Source organism: Octodon degus, unplaced genomic scaffold (genome assembly GCF_000260255.1).
Source record: "Octodon degus isolate 3935 unplaced genomic scaffold, OctDeg1.0 scaffold00156, whole genome shotgun sequence".
In the NCBI taxonomy this organism is placed as follows: Eukaryota; Metazoa; Chordata; class Mammalia; order Rodentia; family Octodontidae; genus Octodon; species Octodon degus.
In genome coordinates this window covers 4,407,650-4,430,678 of record NW_004524732.1, presented here as the reverse complement: position 1 = coordinate 4,430,678, position 23,029 = coordinate 4,407,650, and positions in this window count along the sequence as shown.

The window sequence follows — 23,029 nt, the reverse complement described above, 5'->3', positions numbered from 1 at the left end:
ACACAAAACACATGTACTTGACACTTGCAAGTAAGCTTTAAAAAACATTAAGTGTTTTTATGTTAATAATAAAGTTTAAGGGCTGGGGAGATAACTCAGTAGAACAAGTGCTTGCCGGGAAAGCACAAGGTTCTGAGTTCAATCCCTGGTACCGCAAAAATAATACATAAAAAATTAATAATAATGATAATAATAATAAAGAGTGTATTCCTATCATGTGTGCCCCTTCATTCAATCCCCAATATTAAAAACAAATAATAAAGTTTAGCTGGGCTTGGTGGCATATCCCTGTCACCCTAGAACTTGGGAGATTGAGGCAGGATGACTGTTGAGATTAAGGCCAGCCCTGGTTCCATAGTGGGTTCAAGGTCAGCTTGAACTGAATAGTGAGACCATCTCAAAAGCAAATGAAGTCTTCATTAACCTTTTAAAAAGACAACACACCGACTGCCCTTCTAATTGCCAAAGATGCATTTACATTTAAGTCTACTCCACTCAAAGGAAAAAAACCTACTTGGGAGGTGCCCACGCCTGCTAGTAAGGAGATAGCTCCCCTCTGCCCAAGGACTCACAACACAGATAAGGAATTATTCTACTCAATGAAGAGACTGCCAGTGCTGCTTAAAATTTATTTTAATAATTCAATTACTGAACTATCCTACTGTATACAATGTACTCAGAAAAAGTGATAAATTTCTGGTCAGTGTATAGAAAAATGATGACAGCAGAATCATCCACTGATTTCTCCAAAATGATTTTAAATGGATTTACCTATTAAAAAAGACCACTGGTTCTGTATATCTGAAGTACTTAAGGAAAAATGTGAAAATACAAGCATTTGGTTCTAAATAATTTATTATAATTTTATTTAAATCTTGAGATTGTCAACCTTATTTACGAAGTACTTTCAAAAGATTGCATATTCCCTCTGTTATTGCAGACTAAGAGAATAATTACTATAATACTGCTTTCTCGAAAAGAAATGATGGGTAAGTGTAGACAGTCTCCAAGCTACTAACACATTGTGTCACTTGTTAGCAAACTGTTTTCCTGACTGCCTTTTAATTCCATGCTATAAATAGTAAATTATTTTCCTAGCTAGTCTACAAAAGTTGACATTTCATCTGGTCCCCTTCATTAACCCCTTCTGGTTATTCAGGCATTTAGAATATTAGAAACAAAGTTTTCATGAGAAGGGGCTGTCTTATAATTAAAAGGTTTTATTTATTTATTTAGTCTTTATGAGACAAAGTCTCCCTATGCAATTCAGGCTAGCTTTGAACTTACTTTGTAGCCCAGGCTGGCCATGAACTCTCAGCAATACTCCTGCCTCAGCCTCCTGAGTGTTGGGATTAAGGGTGTGCACCGTGATGTTCAGCTAAATAGTGTTCTTTTACATATGGATTTATCCTTTCACTTGCATATAAGGTTTGGGACTCACTAACTCCAGGAACAAAAAGTAGGTAACTGTAATTCCAAGTTCCTTAGCCCATCCCTAGGGACTAGGGTTATTATTCTGGGGCCCAATGATACTTCAAATTTCCCACATGCACAAGAAATTCAAAGATTCTGACTCAAACGTGTGTCTTCTCTAATATTACCAAACTATGAAACGTAACATATGATCTCCCCATCTACACAATGACGCTACCTCAGAATTTCTCCTGAACAGTAACACTGCCTTGCAGGAGGCCCTGGACTTGGACTGAGGCAACACTCTGACCCGCTGCCATCCCTTCTGTCTCCCCTATTATCCCTCCAGTGACAGCTTCCTTAATAATAAATAAACAACACCCACCCGTGCACACAGAGAACCTGACTCTGTCACTTACTTGCTCAGAAACTTCATCAGTTTCCAGCTGCCTGCAGGTCGGTACTAGAGAAACACAAGTTCTTGCAGGGATGTGTAGGACTCTTCTGAAACCCCACCCCCACCCTCACCCGGCAACCTCATCTGCCACTTTCCAGGCCCTTTCTGCTCCAAGTACCCTGAGCTCCTCAGGCCTGCATACACAAGGTCCTGCCACAAAACCACATGCGGCTATGTGCTCTTCCTCTGCCTAGAAGGCCCTAAAATGCTCAGCGTGCCCATTCTTAGCCTCACAAATTCCCACTTTCTTCAACAAAATTTTCAAGATTCCTCTAAGGAAAGTAAGCTACTGTCTTCTATTTTCACATAGCATTCTCATGTCTCAGAGGCTGTGCACACAGTGAGTAAGACAACGTCTGCCTTTGATACTCAGAAAATTCCTAGTGGAGAGAGGGGGGAAAACCCCAGTTAAATAAGGAGTTACAATTTCTTGTAAGGAATATATTACTCCAGGAATGCGTGAAAGGATATAAGAAGAGGAACCATTCAGCTCTTTTAAAAGGAGGAAATTCTACCACACACTACAACATGAACAAACCCCGAGGATGATGCTGAATGGCGACACATCTCTGTCACAAAGAGAAGTATAGTAGAATTTCACTTACAGAGCTATTGAAAGCAGTCACACTCCCCAACACACAAAGTAGAATGGTAGTTGCCAGGGACAGGAGGTACAGAAGAAAATTACTTAATGGGTACAGTTTCAGATTTTTGCAAGATGAAAATTTGTGGAGATCTCTTTCACAATACTACTGAACTGTATACTTTAAAAATTTAAGATGGCAAATTTTATATTATTTTTTAACCACAATTAAGAAAAAAAAAAAGGGCTCTTCCTGTAAGCGGCCTTAGGTGACCTGTGAAAATGGTTCGCTACTCTCTTGACCCAGAAAACCCCACAAAATCATGCAAATCAAGAGGCTCAAATCTTCGCGTTCACTTTAAGAACACGCGTGAAACTGCCCAGGCCATCAAGGGTATGCATATCCGAAAGGCCACCAAGTATCTCAAGGATGTCACATTAAAGAAGCAATGTGTACCATTCCGGCGTTACAATGGTGGAGTTGGTAGGTGTGCCCAGGCCAAACAGTGGGGCTGGACACAGGGTCGGTGGCCCAAAAAGAGTGCTGAATTTTTGCTGCACATGCTTAAAAATGCAGAGAGTAATGCTGAACTTAAGGGTTTAGATGTAGATTCTCTGGTTATTGAACATATCCAGGTGAACAAAGCACCCAAGATGCGCCGCCGTACTTATAGAGCTCATGGCCGGATTAATCCATACATGAGCTCCCCCTGCCATATTGAGATGATCCTTACTGAAAAGGAACAAATTGTTCCCAAACCAGAAGAGGAAGTTGCACAGAAGAAAAAGATATCCCAGAAGAAACTGAAGAAACAAAAACTTATGGCACGGGAATAAATTAAGCATAAAATAAATGCAAATAAAATTAATGTTGTCTGTTAAAAAAAAAAAAAAGAAAAAAAAAAAGGGTGTGAGCTCATCCTATTCATCGTCAAAGTGACCCACTACATGAAATGATATTTAAATTGAATCCCAAGTAAGCAAGCAGCTTCTTCACCACAACTCATAACACATGATTACTCTTAGGCCTCATCTCATGAGCCACCAGCAACATCTAGCCTTCCTGATCCTCCTCCTCCTTGAAACACCTTTGCTGGGTTCCAGTGTAACACCCTTGCCCCTGCCTCTTGCCTATGGCCATTCCCCAGGCTCCTCTGCTGTGTCACATCGCCCCATACCTAAACACTGGGGTACTTTCCAGGTGGGGGTCAGCACGCTCGTCTGCACATCTGTACTCACTGTGATCTCACCAAGTCAATCTAACAGTTTTTCAATCTTGTTTTCATTACTCCCTGGTCCAAAGATCACTTTTAGGCAGTTTTCTTAACCACCTCAGCCCTCACATACTTAAACACAATGGAATAAGACTGTGTTGGGTGGGGTTGAGCTGTAGAGTAGTTCACTGCCATATCTAAGAATGCTTTCATCTCTCTCCTCTGGAGCACTACTTCTCTTGTGGAGTGAGAGGTCTGTGAAGTACTGTTTATAAGCGGAAGGCTCACATTTCAGTTCCAGTACATATCTCTGCTCTGAACTCCAGGCATATATCCAAATTCCATTTTGAACTCCACTAGAACATCTATTAGGTATCTTTAATTAACATGTAAAGACACAAACACCTTATCTCTCTCACCAGATCATGTTCTAGCCCTGTGTAAACCCCCAAGAACATCCTCATGCTGATGGTTAGTTTCACTGAAGTAATGACCTCCTTTTTTCCCCCAAGTCTCAACTACGGTGGCTTCCCTGCTGCTCCCAAAACATGCCCGCCCTGCTCCTACTCAGGCTGCTGTGGGTGTCCCTTCTACAAAGCATAGCTCACTGGCTGCTTTCTAAAATACAGGCCCAGGGACATACATCAGCAGCATAAGCGCCTGCCTGGCAAGGGCAGGGTCCTGAATTCGATCCCTGGTATCCCCACTCCAAAAAAAAAAAAAACCCTCTTACTGAACACAGGTCTCATTTATTTACATGTATCTCTAACCTGTCATATAACAATAGTAGAGCTGGGTAGCTGCAACAGAGACTGTATAACACATTAAATCTAAAATATTTCCTATCTAGCCCTTTGAAAAAATTTGCCAACCCTAACTGGAGCATGAAATCTAATAATGCCCTCATCTTCTTCCGGTCTTTGTTCAGACATGATCTTCTCTGGGAACCCTTCCATCATTTATTTGAAAACCAGCCCATCATACCTGCCCATTCAGTCTAACCTGCTCACTCCCATTTCCTGCCTTTTTGGCTACACTACTTATAACAGCTTGACACTCAACATTTCACTTTTTTTTTTTTTTTTTTTTTTTTTGTATTTTAAGGAAGGGTCTACAGGGCGTTCAGGGTCTCACTACTAGAACAGACTTGTAGTGATCTGCCTGTTTACAGACTCCCAAGAGCTGGTATGACAGGCACGCACCACCATGCCCAGTCTCAAGTGCCATCTCAGCATGCCTCCCCGGGGGCAGGGCTGGCATGGCAAGCCTGGGGATCCAACACTAGACGCCTGTGTCTGCTTGCAGGCACTTTAATCTGCTGAGCTATTTGGCCAGCCCTTACATTTCACTTACTGACCTTGTTTCTTGTCTATGTCTGCCAAGGGCAGAATGTTTGTTTTATTGACTGTAGTCCCTGACATAGTATAGGTGCTCAACAAATACTTAGTGAGTGAATGAGTGAATGTTAAACATCTGATAAATACTTGTGCAAATGAAAGGGGAAGTAAAGGGGCCTCAAGTATAGAGAACCATATGTATGCTTGGCACTATGGAGAATATGGCACATCTGAAGCATCTTCTACTTCACAACATCGAATACTAAGTTGTTTTAACTTCGTCTGCTTACAGGTTTGGTTCCCCAGTTAGACTGTGTACTCAGTAAGAGCCATTCCTGATGCTCCAATCTGTTTCCAGCACACTTTTATGTGATACCTAGGTCCCTCGGATACCATCTCAAGCAGTATCTCAGGACCTCTGCCAACACAGGTCTAGTGACCAAGTACTTACTTCATTTTATGCATGCCTATTCCTTTTGTGCAAAATCCAAAGTCAAAATCAAGTAACAATGGTTAATAATCCCAGTGCTTGGGAGGCTGTAAATAGGAGAATCACTAGGAGTCTGATCTATGTAGTGAGACCCTGCAGAGGTCCTGAGATACTGCTTGAGATGGTATCCGAGGGACCTAGGTATCACATAAAAGTGTGCTGGAAACAGATTGGAGCATCAGGAATGGCTCTTACTGAGTACACAGTCTAACTGGGGAACCAAACCTGTAAGCAGACAAGTTAAAACAACTTAGTATTCGATGTTGTGAATAGAATAGAATAGAATAGAATAGAATAGAATAGAATAGAATAGAATAGAATAGAATAGAGAGAGAAACAATGGTTGGGGCTGGGGAGATGGCTCAGTAGAATAAGCGCTTGCCTGGCAAGTGTAAGGGCATGAGTTCAATTCCTGGTTCTGCCAAAAAAAAAAAAAAAGAAACAATGGCTTAGCCAGGTGTGATGGCACACACTGGTAATCTCAACACTGAGGCAGGAGGACTGCTTGGAGGTTGGGGTCAGCCTGGGTTACAAGTGAGTTTGGCCAGCCTGAATTGCAGAGCAAGACCCTGTCTCAAAAAGATCATAACCACAGTAGTAGTAGTAGTAGTAGTAGTAGTAGTAGTAGTAGTAGTAAATAAGCAAATAAATAATAAAAGTGGGAAGAAAGTTAAAAAAAAAAGAATGATTAAGTCTCATCACTAGTTTGTGGAATCACGGTTTCTGGTGACATTTTAGTCTGAATAATTGTTAAAAGAGACTGTCCTGTGGAATGTAAGATGTTTAGCAGTAACCCAGGGCTCCATCTACTAACTGACCATAAGATCCCTATAGTGAAAACTGAAAAGTCCAAGTGCAAAACTTGCTATTTCCATACCTTGGCTTTTATCTACAAAATGTAAGTTTACCTATACATTCAAGATACCTTCTAGTTCTAAAAATGCTAACATGCTATAAGAGATCAAAACAAGTCAGGCACAGTGGTACAATGACTGTACTCCTAGTACTACATGGAAGGCTAAGGCAGGAGGGCAGCAAGTTTGAATCCTGCCTGGGAAACTCACCAAGACCCTGTCTCAAAGTAAAGAAGAGCTGGGGAGAAAGCTCAGCAGTCTAAGCACCTGCTTGGCAAGTGCAAGGACCCAGGTTTTATCCTTGGTACTGCATGCTGTGCTGGCCCCCATAGCCCCAGGCATACTGTGCAGGCTACTGAAATGTACACACCTGTAATCCCAATGCTGCAGAGGCTGAGACAGGAGGATCACTGAGTCCAAGTTGTGCAGCTAGACTTTGTACCAAATAAATAAATTTAAAAAATAAAAAATAAAAAAAGGAGCTGAGGGATGTTAAGGTGCTCCGGTACCAAAATCCCAGTACCATTAAAAAGAAAAAAAGAAAACCAAATACAAACAAACAATCAAAAAAAAAATAAATAAATAAGACAAAGATGATGACAAAGTGTTACCAAAGAGAACAAATGCTATAATAAATTCAGAATTGTTGTTCAGTTTTTCTGACACACTGATAATAAAATGATTCAATCATGTCTTCCTAAGAACACAATAAGAGAACTGAGTTAATTTTTAACAATGTCTTAAACGACAAAAAGCTCACTGCAGAATTTAAAGACCACAGTTAAATTTGATGACCAAATGCAACATATAACCTTTCACTCAGCCTTGGGTTATTTAGAAAATATCTGTAGGGAACACTCTTTTAGCAGAGAAATCTGAGTATTATTGTACTGATGTTAAACTCTTGGTGAAATAATATTGCAGCTTTGTACGGAAATACCTTTGTTTCTCTACATTTAAATATTTAGGAGTCAAATATCATGATGTTTCTAACATTACTTTTCATTTTACAAAGGATTGGGGAGAGTGTCTTTAGAGACATAGATGAGAGAAAAACATGACAGAGTTTTTTAAAATGTAGAATTGTGGGGAAGGGCATGCAAATCATCATACTCCAAAAGATTTGTTGTTTAGTAGCTGGGGATTAAGCCCATGGCCTCGCATACTAGGCGAGTGTTCTCCCACCAAGACGCACCCACAGCCTTTGGCTGTCTCCAGATTGCCTCCAGCGCTGGTCTGGGTTGCCTTGAGCATCTGGGAATGGAAACACCACTCCCAGAGACTGACTGCTTCGTTGAAGCAGGCACTTAAACAACTGAGCTAATGGGCAGGCCCCCGCACCCACAGCCTTTGTATGAGTCTTTCATCGTATCTATAGGCTAGAATGTGCTCAAGGTAAAAATGGCTCACTCTCAGTGTCAGGCACATGTCTCTTCCTAATTTCATTTGGCCCAAACTTGTTCTGCAGAGCTCGCACCTGCTCCTGTTTCTTTTCCCACCTTTGATAAAACTCTGCTATTTTAAAAAAATTGGGGGAAAAATACATCTAGTACATAAATCAAATTATAACCTGTGACCATTAATCCTAATGTCAACTTCACTAGATTAAATGCCTAGCAGGTTAGTAATGCATGCTCCTGGTATGTTTGGGTGGGTAAGGAAGGCTGGTCATGGATACTATATAAGGTTCCCTGCTCTTGTCTCTGTTATGGTTCCTCTGATGTAATTCTTGATCATGAACCAAGTAGCCTTGCTCGCCACATCTCCCGCCATGATGATCCTGCCTTGGAGCCAGCTGACTACGTAGTGAATCTATGGAAACCATGAGCTGAATGAATCCTTTTCTCCTTTAAGTTGCAGGTGTGTGCTATGGTCTTACATCCAAGCAATGGGAAAGCTTTCTAATACAAACCCACTTTGGATTTGTAGTGGATCATTTTCTAACATTTCACTAAATAGTTTTTACCCAGTTCTTTCTACTCTGTCAATCTCTTGGGACAGTTGGTGGTCTTTATAGGGACAAGCTACTCTGAGAACAACTGCAACAAAGTGTGATCTGGTCCTGAGTATTCCTGTCTAGTCCTCAGAACCATGAGGGCAACGAAGGCCTGAAGGCCTTAAGGGTAGAAGCTCTTCTAAGTCAAACAGAAGCCAAAGACATTCAACTTTGCTCAGGGATGAACAAATGGTTATTATATTACTGTTTCTTTTGATTCTACTCAGATCATACCTTTTATCTTCCTTTTTTAATATTGGGGGTAACAAAAGGAAGGAAGGAATAGTGAGTTTCTTAGTAGCTCTACTTCAAAATAAACTCATTTGGATTAATACATAACATCAGTAATAATTATTTTAGAGATAAATGAAAAAATATACCAATTTGAAACACTAAAAGCCAGTTTCCTGTTTTAATTACAGTGCCAAATGCTTTTTCTTTCTGCTGTAGAAATGATAATCTCTGCAAATCATTCTTGTTACTATAGTAGAGCTCAACTAAGTCATGCGATGAAACTTAGCAACAGGCTAGCAAATTGTCCTGCTAAAAGCTAGAAGGGGCTTTTGTCTCTCAGCATCTATTTTGGTCTTTCCTGTATGCAACAATCTTCTGTGAGCCAAGGAAAAACAAAGCAAGTACCTACGCTCACACTCAACACGTCACGCACAGCGCTGCTTCACAGTAAAGACACAGTGGAATTCAACAACAAAGTTCTTTCCCCGCAGTCTGTAACACAAAATACACATCACAAGAAGATCTGCCAAAAGACTACCAAAAAATTTATCTTCAAGCTGTGGTGTAAGGTTTTAGGCAGGACTGGCTTTGATACTTGTGAAGGGAAGAAATGTTTCAAAGTGGTAATGCAAACTATGTATTTCCCACTGAATTTACCTTGGACTTCATGGAAAATAAAGACCAGACTCAGCCCTCACCAGACTCACAAAAGAGGATGGATGACCAACAAAAGACCAACTATCAATAGCCTCAGATAAACACATGAAATGTACCAGTTTCTATGCCAATGCCAAAGGAGGACAGCAGGGGCAGGGAGGCAGTGTGCTGGGAGATTATACTCTTCAAGCTCTACAGAAAAATTCGACCAGTAAAGTAATTAGCACGACACATGGTCTGCGGCTTCTGGAGTCTCAGGGGACTTGTAGAACCAAAATAAGGAGATGCTATGAATCTCTCTCTGCCAAACGCAAGCCTGTGTTAAATCTACTTTGTAGAGAAAGGATCAAGTGCAGGATCAAGCTGATGCCATGCAGACAGTGCTAAGGATTAATTCTTAGTGTTACATACAGAGGCGCACAGGCCGAGTAGGAGAAAGGTGTATGTGTGTAGGAAAGAAGCCACAAAGGACCTGGTACATTTCAAAGCTGGTGCCTTAAAGGTGTCTTCAAAAAGTTGGACATTTTATTTCCATACTCATTGAAATACATATTCTAGGCCAACTATTATTTTTAATATTAACACCTTTCCATTCTTTCCAATGTACTTTCAAAGTGTTTAATTTTAAATCTACAAGTTTATAACACATCCCAGTTGTTAGGTATGATAATCACTGTGTCTGATACACAGAAAACAAAAGGGAGGATGTGGTCTGATTCTTAAAAAAACATCTTTTCTTTCTATCTATCTATCTATCTATCTATCTATCTGATGCAAGGTCTCGCTACATTGATTGAACTTGAAGTGATCCTCCCATCTCAGCCTCCCCACCACTGGGATCATAGGTGGGCACCACCGCAGGGCACTTAGACCCACCGAGCTATCTCCCCAGCCCTGAGCTACATTTCTAATTCTTAAAAAACATTTTTTTTTTAAATTTTGAAGGGCCAGCCAGATAGCTCAGTGGATTAAAGCACCTGCTTAGGCAGAGCACAGCAGCTGAGATTCGATACCTTGTGTGCTGTGTTGGCCCTGCCCCCAGTGTACACTGAGACAGTGATTGAGACTGGGCATGGTAGCGCGTGCCTGTAATCCCAACACTTGAGAGGCTGAAAACAGGCGGATTACTACAAGTGCAATCGACATAGTGAGACCCTATAGGTCCTGTAGACCCTGTCCTAAATTCATTAAAAAATAAAATAATATAAAATTCTGAGACAAGTTCTTGCTGTCATTAAATTGTCTGGCTGGGATGGAACTTGTGATCATCTTGCCTAAGCTTCCCAGAATTCTGGGATTTCAGGTCTGTACCACCACGACAGGTTCCAAAAAGGCAACAGAGGACAAGCACCTGAAACAATTCTTAAATTAGGCTGTGTATTCTTTCAGGAGATTTGGGTACTAGCCTGTAAAGTTCATTTAAAGTATTCAATATTAATGTGCCACCATGGACTCAGGTAAGGAGTCAGCTATCCAGGAATGCTACGTGGACAGCATGATCCAACGCCTTCACAAGAGGTGGTGACTATAAAGCATCTTCAACCTTCAGGAACTTATGAGTAACTGTGGAAGGCAGGGATGACAACACATGGTAAGTAAGAAAACAAAATTGGGGGTGGGGTTCAATGGCAACTTTGTCTTCTTAATCCAATTTAGCAAAGGAAATGGTGATTAGAATATGGGAAATTCCTATCTCTCCACTGCTACTTTTGCTGTGTTCTGCCACCATGAACTGTTGGCCCTCTGCCACGTAAACCTGCCTTGAGGCCAGCCAGTTATGGACTGAAACTTCCACAAACTGTGAGACAAACCTTTTCTCCTTGAACTTTGGGTGTGGAGTATTTTGTCTCAGCAATGAGAACTGAGTAAGTAACTAAAAAATAATTCCATCCAACGAGACAGGGTCATTGCTGTGAGGATACCATGTGGTTCAGGATCCTCTGGAGCTGCCTTATGGGAAGAGTTTGGAAAGGTTCAGAGATGTTGGCTGGAAAGGTAGTGCTGGAACATGTCAGGCTGTCCTGTGTAGGAGTGCAGATTCTGGTCATAGCCCAGAAAGGCAGAGCAGGCAAACACCAGGCTCAGGAGATTTCTGCTGGGAAGGACTACACTGTTTGTGAGACTCCAAATGATGTGCGTCATACATGGGCAGAAAGCTTGTCTGCATTTTGTTCATATCCAGAGTCTTTATCTGAGACTGAAATTAAAGGCAGTAGACTAATCTGGCAGAAGAAAGTTCAAGGCAGTTGAATGTTTGTGGCAGTGGCACAGCTATTAAGGTCTTTTAACCAGATCTATGTTGAGAATTAGGAGCAAAGAACCCAATAGAATGATTTAAAACACTGAGAGTCAAACATGGTGGCACATGCCTATAAGCCCAGCAATCAGGGGCCTGAGGCAGGTGAATGGCTGAATTCAAGGCCAGCCTGGTTTATGTAGTAAGTAAAGGCCAGTCTGAACTACAAATGAAGACCCTGTCTCAAGAGTTTGGCCAGAAAAGAATAGGAGAAAGAAAGACGACCTGAGGGCATCACAAGAAATACCAGGGATCAAACTCAGGACCTTGTATTGCGAAGCAGGTACTTAAGCCATGGAGCTATCTACCCAGCACAAGAAGAAGCAGGACTCTACCTTTTATAGCCTCAATAGACCAAAAGTTAAAGAGGTTGCTTTTAGAAGAAATCCCCGGAACACCATGTTCCAGAATGGTGGAGGTCTAGAGAATTCTGTACTTCAGAATTGGATTCAGGGGGCCAGTGAGATAGCTCAGTGGTCTAAAGCACTTGCTTATTAGGTGAGCTTAGGCAGGCGCAGGGGACTGAAGTTCAATCCTTGGCACCACATGCTGTGCCAGCCCCATCCTCAGGGTGGGGCTGAGCAGGCCAAAAAAAAAAATAAATACATAAATTGGATTCAGGGCCACAGTGATAGCTTAGCGGTCTAAGCACCTGCCTAGGCAAGTGCAAGGACCCAGGTTTGAGTCCCAGCACCACATGCTGGGAATGCAGGCCCCAGCCCATGTGTACCAAACCAGCTACCAAGACTAGGCATGGTAGCACACACCTGTAATTCCAGTGCTGGGGAGGCTAACACAGGAGGATCACCAGTCTGAGCTGCATAGTGAGACACTGTACCAAATAAATAAAATTAAAAAAAAAAACAAAAAAAAACTGAATTCAGGGAGCTCAATGACCCAGGCACTCGACCCCTGCAACCAAAAAGCCTAGCTACTACTCCAGCAAGCAGCAGACTGTGACATCATCAACATGCAGAATGGGAGAGTTGTGGGGTCAGAAAGGCTTCCACCCAGATTGCAGGAAACCCCAGGATGCCACACAGTGTGCCCAAGAGGATAATGTGGAAAGCTGTGTAAAATCAAAAGTACAGTAGAGACCCCAGAAGTTTGGAGAAGCCCAGAAAAAACATCTGAGGAAAACCGCAAGGAGCGATCAGAGCAGGCCCAAGCAAGGAGCCGTGGGAGCCACAACCACAGGCGGGGCCTTAGGGGCGGGGCCATCCGAGCCTTTGGGCGTTTACAACAGACTGCCAGAGATGCTGGAAATGCAGCTGTGGGATCTAATGTCTGCCCTGCTGGATTCTGGACCTGCTTTGGTCCTGTTCCTTTGTATCCGTTTGTACCTTTTGGGATGGAAATGTATATCTTGTGCCATTGAATGTTGGAAGTGCTTATCTTTCTTTTCATTTACACTCATGGGTGCTCACAGCTAAGTTTGCCTTAAATCCTAGAGGTGACTTGAGACTTAGCTGCTAGGACTTTGGCAACTCTTAAGAGATGGACTAAATGCCCTTTGCGTAAAGGAACGTACATGAGTCTTCAGAGTTTCTGGGGCAGAATGTTAGAATCTGCACCTAAATGTTCTCCCAAAGCATTCTGTAGTTTTAGATGGGGCTTTCTGGAGGTGGCTGAATCTAGTGTGTGACTGATTCATGATTCAATGTTAGGATTAAGTGTGCTGGGATTACAGGTGGGTGACTGCTGGATAATTCCACTAATTGGACTGGCAACGCCCTGAGGTGTTATAGACTGGATACAATATAAAGGATAATCTTTCTCTATTGTTGCTTTTGTGTCTTCCACCCCATGAACTGTTGCCCCTCTGCCATGCCACCTGCCTTGGAGCCAGCTGATTATGGACTGAAATCTCTAAAACCTGTGAGCTAAATAAACTTTTCCTCCAAATAAATAAATTAATTAATTAATTTCCTAAACAGCACTGTAATTCCAGTGCTGGGGAGGCTAAAACAGGAGGATCACCAGTCTGAGCTGCATAGTGAGACCCTGTACCAAATACATAAAATTAAATTAAAAAAAAAAAAATTGGACTCAGGGTGCTCAAGGATCCAGGTACTCAACCCCTGCAACCAAAAAGCCTAGCTACTGCTCCAGCAAGCAGCAGACTGTGACATCACTGACATGCAGAATGGGAGAGGTGTGGGGTCAGAAATAAACACACACACATACAGGTGTGCGCAAGTTCATAATGTTTAAAAAAAAAAAAGGTCTGGCCAAATAGCTCACCAGATTAAAGGGCCTGCGAGCAGGTGCAGGGTCGGGAGGTGGGGTGGGGTTTGACTCCCAGGCCTGCCATGCTGATGCCAGTGCTGGTACTAGTGCCGGCCCTGCCCCCGGGGCACACTGAGATGGCAACTGAGACTGGTCCTGGTGGCACACACCTGTAATCCCAGCTCTTGGGAGGCTGTAAACAGGCAGATCACTATGAGTCTGATCTAGTTGTGAGACCCTGAACACCCTGTAGACCCCCAAAACAAAACAAAGAAAAACCCTTGGGAGGCAGAAAGCTAAATTTTCTTCCTGACTTTGCTAACATCCTCATCTCTAAACTGGCAGGACTTAGGGCCCCAGGTCTCTTCTTAAGGAAAAGGGATGGCAGGAAACACACTCAGCTCTGCAGATAATTTTTCTGTTTTATGAAGTGTGCCTTGCTATGTGCCTTTAAAATTTCTCTCCCAGGTTATCATTGTGACCAACTAGGTGACTCCATGGTAACTTTGCACCTTTTCTGATCTTTGATCCTTCCCAACAAATGCTTCAAATGCTTTTTCCACAAATATGTTCTATTATTTCATTTCATAAAGCTCAGTTTAATGAAAAGCAAATAGGACTGGCTTGCTTGTTACTCACTACAAATGTCAGTGTATTGGTACATATATATATGAGCCCATTGTATTTAGGGTACAAACCGCATGTATTTGGCAAGCCTAATTTCAACACTGAACCAAACACTGGATGTGCAATAGAAACCAGACATTTTCACACGCACACCCTGTACACCCCCCACTTTAACTGTTATTAAAGAAATACAAGATGATCAAGCACTACAACAATTCAAAATGAGGCAGACCTCAAGAAAAGCTCAATCTTACAACATGTAAACTATTAACATTCTCAAAGTCATATTTTAGACCAGTCAACTCCAATATAAAAACTGACCACACACACACACACACACACACACACAGTACTCCCAGTGTTAACAATCCCAGACAGGTTTTCATTTACAGACTTACTACTAAATCCATCATCAGTAAGTCTTTTAAAAATTCCCAACATTCCTATGGCTTTACAGTTATTTTATATTACCAACAACCACAAGAGATTTTTAGCCTAAAATAAGACTAATTCCTCAAGAAATTTCTATTCTGGGAAAAAACTTACACATTCATGCTTCTAGGATAAAAAGCAAATGATATTTCATTAAAACAACTACTGCCAGTCTTAAAAGAAATTCTGGCTGAGAGATCATCAACCTACAAATATGAGACATCTAACAAGTAAATAAATATCGACTCTGTACACTGCATGTCACTAAAGATATCTGGAAAATTTTTTTTCACGGATTTCCTGGCAGTAAATATCTGTATAGATCAAGTTCCACCACAGAAAATTATTGAAGCATTACTTGAATGCTTTTGATATATTTAAATCCTTTCACCTTTAACTCAGAGCTTTTCAAAGCCTCTAGAATCTCAAAACACAGCAATTCATTAACTTGAGGCATAAGAAATCTTAACAGCCTTGAGGCTGTAACTATGTCTGATTTGTTCCTCATTGTATTTATTCTCAAAACCTATTTTAAAGCCCAGTATACCACAAATTCTCGTCAGAAACCAAATGAATGGCTGTTCATTAAATAAGCCATTAACTATTTTTTTGTCCTGACATTTTCAGGATATCTGTTGTTTCCACTGGAATTTTATCTTATCATTGATTAACATAAATCTAGAGTTTTTATTCTGAGAACTCTTTACTTCCCCTTTAATAAAAATGGAGCTGGGCTCGGTGGTGCACACCTGTAATCCCAGCACCTGGCAGGCTGAGGCAGGAGGATCACTGAAAATTTGAGGCCAGCCTGGGAACACAGTGAATTCAAGGACAGCCCAAACTTCAAAGAAAGACCCTGTATCAAACTGCCCCCTCAAAAAAAAAAAAAAAAAAAAAAAAAAAAAAAAAAGAAGAAGAAAGAAAGAGAAAAAGAAAGAGCTGTCCTACCCTGCTGGTGGCCTCAGGAACACAAGTAACAAGGAAAGGCTGTGTGGACCAAGTATACATTTGTATTCCATTCCTTTGGCCCAAACAAAAGCAAAACTTCTAAAGACAGATGTTTGCAAAACACAGTTGCAGATCTTTAAGTCTTCAAAGACTGGCTTGTCATCTCAAGACACTATGATCTGGGATGGGAGACAGCTCGCCAGCTAAGCACTTGCCTGGTAAGCACAAGGACCAGGGTTTGGTCCCTGGTACCACATACCCTACTGGCCCCAGGGCACTGAGCCAACCACTGAGACCGGGCAAGGTGGCACATGCCTGTAGTCCGTCCCAGTGCTAGGGAGGCTGAGACAGGAGGATCACTAGAAGTCCAAGTTGCACAGCAAGACCCTGTACCAAGACAAAACAAACCAAAAAAAGAAAAAAGAAAAAAATGATCTGACTCTGAAGTGTCCCCCACTTTGGCTCGGTCATGTGCAGTGGAATTCAGAGCTGGGGCCTCTGGAAACACCTGGATTAGGAGTGCTCTGATCTGCCTCCTCAATGCATGGGTGAATCTACAACCCACTGATAGCTTTCATGGGCACTGGGAGGCGGTGATACCTCTGGGCAGTGCTCAGTGCGAGGCCTCTTCCTTTCACCCTCTTCCCTGTTTCCCGTCCTCCAGGAAGTAAGCAGTGCTGCTTCACCCCTCCCCTGCCCCCCCTCCCCACGCTCTGCTCTGACACTCAGTTTCACCTCAGGGCTAGAAACAGTGAGGCAGAGATCACAGGCTGCAAGCTCTAAAGCCAGGAACTAAGGAAATCTTGACAACCTTACCAACACAAAGGTAAATCAAAACACACAATGGATTTACATGCACCAAGGTCCTAAAACAATTAACAGGCATAATACAAGTGCTGGGGAAAGATGGGGTGAGCATGCAGGAACAGAGCAGAAGGGCCAGAAGAGCAACCAACTAGAAGTACTTACATACAGCACTTACTTAATTTTTTTTTGGTAGTAATGATCAAACTTGGGGTCTTGTGTTTACGAGGCAGGCGCTTATGCCGCTGAGCTATCTCCCTGGCCCACTTTCAATTTGAAAAGCCCTACTGAATCACAGCTTTTGACAGAAGTAACTAATAACTATGTAATAAAGGACAAACTCGAATTTTTTAAAAAGTTCCCAATTACATTAAGAAAAGTAAAAAGTTTTTTTTCTGATTTCTGTTAGATAAAATTTAATTTTCCTCAGGAGCTAAATTTTCAAGTAATTCTAGAGTCAATGCAAAATTTCTCTAAGAATCATACAATAATATTTCAATCTTTTTTAACTACTTGCATTTCAATGGGCAGAGTTCGGTTTGCTTTTATGTTAATAAAGTCCATATACTTTTTAAAAACTTTTAAATTCAGAAAACTGGTTCTATCACCCAAAAATAATAGTACTGTTTCAGCACCAAATTATTTTAAAAATTAAGTGTATATATTTACATGTATGAGATTCCATAGCTTTTAATTGCTCAAAGATGTCAATGAAGGAAAATAATTAGCCACAGATACTCTCTAAAGTGCATGTTTTAGTGGAGAAAACTGAAGCTCTGAAGCTCAAAACAGTGGCACATGCCTACAAGTCCTAGCACTTGGGAAACTGAGGCAGGAGGATCAGCCTGGGCTTTATAGAGTTCAAAGCCAGCATGAACTACATAGTGAAATCCTGCCTCAAAGAAACCACAAAACAAAAACCCCTGAGGCTCTGAAAGGTAAACTGACTTCCCTAGTGATACAGCTAGCAGCAGAACCCTGAGCAGAAATGCAGACTCCCAAGTCTCTAGCTTAATTCTTCAAATACCATTTGACTGTTTCTTTCCTTTCATTTCAAGATTCTCTGTCTACCCATTCACTTAGTTCTCTCTGTCCAATCAAATACTATTGTAAACCAAGAGTCCTAGAGACACTGGTATAAAAATTCCTGCTTCACAAAAAGTCTACTCGCAGAGAATGCACCTTCTACATAACGGAAATGGCAGCACTGTTTTACTTCAAATAATGGCATAATACAGTTGGGAGAGTGTAGTGATGTGCGACAAGAGTCCCTTATCAAGAAGTGGCTCCTGCTCTAACCATGAAGCATGAGTTAGGTCAGGCGGGCCAGTAAGAAGCAAGGAAAGGACAAGAGCGGAGAAATAAAGGCTCCTGACCTGCAAGAGAGAACACAGCAGGACTCATGAGCACAGGCATTAAGCTGGAGACCCTGGAGTGAGAGTAGAGTTTACTGCTTGGTTACAAATGGGGCAACATTTGTAACCAAGGTTGTACCTTGAGTATGGCCTGCATGTTAGAAAGATTATCCTGGGAAAACAGTGGGACTGTCCTGCTTCAAGGTTGTATATGGTTAGATTTTTGGACTTATGTGTAAACGTAAGTATATAATTCTTTATGTCTATTTTTAAAAATATATTCTAATTTTTAAATGTTTTTTCATCACATTCTATAGGGACTTAAAATTCAACATATCAATACTTGATGAAAAATACCTGTTCCATGTTATGCCTAACATGTTTGATATGCAGACAGATAATGCTTAACAGCCTAGTTGTATGGTAATAATAAGCTTATCTTCTAGATGGTTAACAATCTAAGTTTACAGACCAAAATTAGAGAAAAGGGAGGGCCGCAAGGAAAGCCAACATTTTGGCCCTAGCCTTCCAAGGTCACTTAAGACTCAGGACATATGAGAACTTGTACTGTAACGTCATGTACTTCAGTAGTGTCCCAAATTTTCTGATCAAGGAGATTATGGGGCCAAAGAGGAAAGTGATCGATGATGTACAGTGTGCCTAAGGAGAGTCACATGGAGAGAAAACATTCTCTCAGGCTTTCACAGAGAGCACATTGGCCAAGCAATGGCCGTGACTCATCCACATGGCTGACACTGACAAAGGTTCTACAATCTGAGGTACAGGATCTCAGGATACATCCTGAGGGCATTTCACTGACCTTCTCAGACCAAAAAGCTACAACTCTTGTTGCATAGGTCCTGCTTTACCTTGGTGTTAACCATCCAGTAGAAAAGTATGAAGTCGAAATATAAGAAATAAAGCCATGCTGTTAAGTTGAGCTGTGGGGGACTCAGGTCAATAATTTCTGACATTGCCAGTTAAACACAAGACCCAATGCTATTATGGGCTACTGGACTCTTTTAGAATATTTTGCTGAGTTTACACACCTATAATATTTAAATGATGTAACTTAACAGAAAAAGAGGATACAGATGAATGTCCATTTTGTATCTGTGTATTCAAAATGGTTAGGATAGATATATAGTTACATTCTCTTAATGAACAGAGTGATTTGTTCTAATGGTGTTTGTAAACAGGATATCAAGTCTGCATCTTATACAGCAATTAACCACGAGGAAGAATGTATGCAATGCGTTAATTATTGAAACTGTCCTACCAATTTGGTTTGAAACTGTCTCATTGCTATTTGTTTCTCAATAAAATTATGGAAAAAAAGAAAAAAAAAGATTATCCTGATGCCATTGTCAACTGCATGCAGAAACAGTAAGAAAAGGGACATGAACAAAAACCAGAGCAGGGGACAAAGAAGGGGGCAGGAATGACCCTGAGGGTTAATATTAACTGGTTTTTCCAAAGAAACAGAGACAGAGAGACAGAGACAGAGAGAGAAAAATCTACTGTAACAAAGACAATTGTTGAAAGTGTTGTCACTTATAACATGGAGTACTTCATATTTTCTAGGAACTGAAATACATTTTCAAAACACAACTAAATTTTGAAACCAAAACTGACAATATATAGAGATGGAAAGAAAATAAAGCCAAAGAAATGCTCATCTGCTTATGAGAAGAGAGATTTAAAAGCAAATTAGGTAGAAACTAAAAAGTCCTGGCAATAGAATGCCTACCAACAAGTCTGTTTTTCTGAAAAAGATTTTTATATTTGAAACCAACTGATAATGTAAGCCTCATGTTGACTACTAAATTATTTTACATAATACTGCTATGTCAATCAAATTCCACAATGCAAATAACTGGCCAGACATTACAGGAAAGCCAAAGGTATGTTAGAAGAAGGAACAGGAAGATGCTGGTGAGCACCTAAGACATTACTTGTCTCTACAGGACAATCAAGTTCACCTCAGCCTCAGGAAAAGGTTCTGCACACCTCAGTACCATGGCTGAAGCATTTAAACTTCTGGGAAGATTACCACAATAACATTTCGACTTGTGTTATTCTTCCTTCAGAATGAATAAAACCAAATCAAGGTTACAGTTACAGATTTAATAACGAGTTTAAAGAATCATCTCTATAACACGGAGATTCAATTTCTTACACACACACACACACACACACACACGCACGTGCGCGCGCGCCCAAAGTAAAAAGTCTGTGAGCTGTCAGCAGAAGGAGCCAGGATTCACACCGTGGGACAGAGAAGTGAGCCTGTAAAAAACACAAAAATGAAACCTGGGCTGGGGATGAGTCCAGAGGCAGAGCACAAGCAAGGTCCGGCAAAACAAATATCCTTAGCTAAAAACCTGCCACAGACATTGCAAACCACATCATCGACCTTTATCAGCAACAAAAAATTGTGACTGAAAATGGGACACTATTAAACAACAAAACTGTCTCTAATAACGAAAAGGACAATTACAAGGTTAAAAAAAAAAACAAAATACTAAATCTCTCTACAAGGAAAGTGAGAAAGAAATTAGAAACCACACAGACTATTCTGAAAATGAACCACAAAGTTCTGGGTAAAATCTCCGCCACCTACTACCCTCAGACTGAAATGTCCGCCTGGGATACCTGACTTATTTCTTCTTCACATGCCCACTGATTTCTTTCATTTTTCTTTAAACTAAAGCTTGCTAAAACGTATCACACCTCTGAGCCTAACTGCTTTCTTTGCTGTGGTATCCTCTCAGGGCTGAGACACACAAAGCTGCGCCAGTCGCCCCATCCACACTGGTCAGCCGCCCCTACTGTGTCAGTCCTCCCCGCAGCACTGCAAGGCTCCTGCAGCTCTTCCCTACTGTCCAATGCAAGCACCTCCAGGGTTCCTTGTCTCACTGGTGGCCTATCAGGATACCCTTCTGATCAACAGCTAATCCAACACTAAAACTTATTTGAATGTGCTTAAAGATAAAAATTTAAACACAGGAGATAGCTCAGTGGCATAAATGCCTGTCTGGCAACCACAAGAGTTTGATCCCAGGTACCAAAAAAAAAAAAAAAAAGACAAAAATTTAAACACAATACAAGAGTGAAATATACACGACTTTTGGAGCATTAAATTTGTGGGGGTGGTTTGAGATGATTCAATCGCACACATTTACATGTTTACTTCCTTTTTAAAACTTGTTTATTTCTTATTTCTTTCTGGAACGCCACAGTATGAAAATTTTCCTAAAAAACTTAACTCTAGCTTTCAAAGATCCTACTTATCTTTTAAAACACTTCCTAGGGGCTAGGGAGATAGATCAGCAGAATAAGCGCTTGCCTGGCAAGCACAAGGTCCTGAGTTCAATCCCAAGTACTGCAAATGAAATAAAATAAAATACTTCCTTATTACGAATGAAAAAAAATTTCACCTTTACATTCAGATTCGAATGTCATATTTCAGTAGTGAGTGTAAAAGTATGTAAGTAAATTGATGTATTTAATTAAAGCTACACCATCTAAATTTAAACACTGTACAGAACAGTACAGCCCACCTTGATTTAACTTGAGCCACACAGTTCAGGCACACAAAGGACAGAAGCAAATGGCTGGACACTGCCCAGGCGAGACTCAACTCTTAGCTGTCCTCGGATACAATTCCATGCACCTTTCATAGGCCCTATTTTTAGTTCCTCTATTTTCAAATGATCTGAAGATTTCCTTTTACTTAAAACATATCAATATATATTTTTAAAATTTACTAAAATCATAGTAAATCACAAACTACAGGCCCTATACCTTTTTAAATTACTTATTCATTTGGTACAGGGTTTGGCTACACAGCTTGGACTGGCAGTGATCCTCCTCTCAGTCTCCCCAGCGCTGGGATTACAAGCATGCGCCACCATTCCTGGTTTTGGTGGCTGGCACAACAGGCCCGGGGTTCTGGAGCTAGCATAGCATGTGGTACCTGGGATCAAACCCGGGTTCCTGCACTTGCCAGGCAGGTGCTTAGACTGCTGAGCTATCTCCCCAGCCCCTGGACCTTATATTCAAATCACTAGCAGTTAACTAAAATGTTCTTTGACATTTATCCCCTATTCAAATATATTAGCACCACTTTAGGAAAAAAAGAAAATAAACCTTATATATATAACTGTCAGTTACTAACAAAGGTGGGGCAAAAGTTAAGAAACTTAACAATGTGATTTTTAATTTTTAAGCAATTTAACTATATGAGAGCAGGAGCAACTTTGGAGCTCTGCAAAATAGCAAGAAATCTTGAAAACATTTCTGACAAAATACTTCTAGAATGAATGTGCATTTTAAAACAAGACCACCACCAGAGTCCATAGTATTTGTTGGATTATAGTACTAAATGTCACTTGAGAATATTAACAAAACTGGACAGTTAGAAAAGGTATTCTTTCAGTCAATGTGAAACTCCTTGCAGAAAAATTCATTTTAATGTTTTCTAAAGAGAAAATGAAGAGCCTTAAAAAGAATAAGTTACCTCTCATAACTGTCAAGGTTTATTAAGATGCCTAGCATACCTGATGCAGATTTCTACTGACACCCGCAACCCCGGATCAGATCACCAGAACCAACTCTAGGACTCTGTGGAGAGCAGGACCAGAGGGCCAGCTCAGAAGTCAGTGGAGGAGTTGACATTAATCACAAGGACCAGCAAAAGCTCTGACAGACTGGGCCTACAGCACATACCTATAATCCCAGCTATTCGGGAGCTTTGGAAGGAGGATGGTTTGTTTCAGGCCAGCATGGGTTATGCAGTGGGGCCTTTTAAACAAACAATAACAAAAGAGTCCTGACACTATGGTGTTAAACACCAAGAAAAACTATTCAGAGCAGCTGTGAGATCGTGCACTCTGCCATAACAGAACAGACTCCTACCTACCAGGGTACGGTTTTGAAGTACAAGAGCTTCTCAAAGTCCAACCGAGACCCAGAGCAAGATCAAGAAGTATACTGACGCCCAACAGTACAAGAACACAACACAGTCTTCCTGCAAAGCAACACCTTGCTTCACTGGAGGACATGAAAAAGGCAACTTAAGTTCCACGTGTTTTGTTGGCT